General features: G+C 49.6%; 1 pseudogene; it reads left to right on the top strand.

The window, feature by feature from the left end:
- The first annotated feature begins 525 nt into the window (after positions 1-525).
- LOC130835853 (monocarboxylate transporter 1-like) lies at positions 526-2,028 on the top strand (annotated as a pseudogene).
- The last annotated feature ends 204 nt before the right edge of the window (positions 2,029-2,232 follow it).

Consider the following 2,232-nt stretch of genomic DNA (forward strand, 5'->3'; position numbering starts at 1 on the left):
AAGCTCTTTTTAATTCTCAGTGTCATTACATGTTCACGTTGCTAAGGTCTTGCTTGGGTTTCTGGACGAGCGACCACCAAGCCCTACTGTGGAAGAAAAAGAACATTAAGGGGCTTTTATGTGACAGAAATCAGTATCGGGCTGAGACCCGGGAGAGACTGGGAGAAGGGAGACAAGGCCAAGCAAGGGAGCGCTCCCCAGCTCTGCAGCTTGAGATGCCTAAGTGAGGCGCCATCCTAGAGCAAGGGCTCGGGGTGTATGCATTTCAGAAAAGTACCAGGAAAACGATCACTAGAAAAAAAATGCTGCTCCAAAAGTGCTGGCGAGCTGCCACGTGAGTAGCCGGGCGCGTGGGTGCCCGAGCGAAGGTGAGAGCCGGCGGAGGATGCTACCTTGACCTTGGGCCTTGCGGGACTCCAGCCGCGCCGCCTCGTCACGCTCAAGGTCACGCTCACGCGCGGGCTGCGAGCCGTGCATGACGCTATCTGAATCTGAACTTCGTTTGGGTATTTATCTACACTTACAATGCCACCGGCAGTTGGAGGTCCAGTTGGGCACACCCCCCCAGATGGAGGCTGGGGGTGGGCAGTGGCAGTTGGAGCTTTCGCTTCCATCGGCTTCTCCTATGCGTTTCCCAAATCTATTGCTGTGTTCTAAAAAGAAATTGAAGGCATATTCAAGGCCACCGCCAGTGAAGTGTCATGGATATCGTCCATCATGTTGGCCGTCATGTATGCTGGAGGGCCTATCAGCAGTATCCTGGTGAATAAATATGGCAGTTGTCCAATCGTGATTGTTGGCGGCTGCTTGTCAGGCTGTGGCTTGATTGCAGCTTCCTTCTGTAACACTGTGCAGGAACTTTACTTGTGTGTCGGAGTTTTCAGAGGTCTGGGGCTTGCCTTCAACTTGAATCCAGCTTTAACCATGATTGGCAAGTATTTCTGCAAGAGGTGACCGCTGGCAAGTGGACTGGCCATGGCAGGCAGCCCTGTGTTCCTCTCTACCCTGGCCCCACTCAATCAGGCTCTCTTTGGTGTCTATGGCTGGAGAGAGAGCTTGCTAATCCTTGGGGGCTTACTGTTAAACTGCTCTGTGCCCGGAGCTCTGATGAGACCAAGAGGGCCCAAGTCAACCACTGCAGGGAAGTATAAGCCTAAAGAATCCCCTCAGGAAGCTGGAAAATATGACCCAAAAAGGGGGCAAGCGATGCAAATACAGATGTCATTGGAGGAAACCCCAAAGAGAAAAGATCCATCCTCCAAACATTTACTAAATTCCTGGACTTAACCCTGTTCAAGCACAGAGGCTTTTTGCTCTACCTGTCTGGAAATATGCTCGTGTTTTTTGGACTATTTACACCTTTGGTCTTTCTTAGTAATTATGGCAAGAGTCAGCATTACTCTAGTGAGAAGGCTGTCTGCCTTCTTTCCAGTCTGCCTTTTGTTGACATGGCAGCCAGACCTTCCGTGGGACTTTTAGCCAACACAACGTGGGTAAGACCCCGAGTTCAGTATTTTTTTTGCTGCTTCTATTACTGCAAATGGAGTGTGTCATCTGGTAGCCCCTTTATCCTCTAGCTATAGAGGGTTGTGTGTCTATGCAGGATTCTTTGGATTTGCATCTGGGTGGCTCATCTCAGTGTTGTTTGAAACACTGATGGACCTCATTGGACCCCAGAGGTTCTCCAGTGCTGTGGGATTGGCGACCATTATGGAGTGCTGTCCTGTCCTCCTGGGGCCACCGATTTTAGGTTGTCTCTATGACATATATGGAGACTACAGATATACATACTGGGCATGTGGTATAATCCTTATTGTCACAGGCATCTGTCTTTTCATCGGCATGGGCATCAACTACCGACTTCTTGCAAAAGAACAGAAAACCGAGAAGCAGCAGAAAAAGGAACGTAAAGAGGAGGAGACCAGTATAGATGTTGCTGAGAAGCCAAAAGAAGTCACGGATGCAGCAGACTCTCCCGGGCATACAGGCATTGAAGGAGGCCCCAAAGAGGAGGCAAGTCCAGTTTGAGCCTGTGGGGCTGAAGGGTAAATGAAGCAGCTCATGACCCAAAATATTCTACTGGCCTGTGATTTACCAGTGGTGCTCAATTCAAATACTGGACATTTCTGTGGGAATCATACCAGGGTTCATGGAGGGAATTTTTGTTTCACTCCTTACCAGTCACCTGGATTAAAAATGCCATAACCTTTGGAGAGGGAGTGGTTGAAAAAG

The sequence above is a fragment of the Hippopotamus amphibius genome, chromosome 14, assembly GCF_030028045.1.
Source record: "Hippopotamus amphibius kiboko isolate mHipAmp2 chromosome 14, mHipAmp2.hap2, whole genome shotgun sequence".
Classification (NCBI taxonomy): domain Eukaryota; kingdom Metazoa; phylum Chordata; class Mammalia; order Artiodactyla; family Hippopotamidae; genus Hippopotamus; species Hippopotamus amphibius.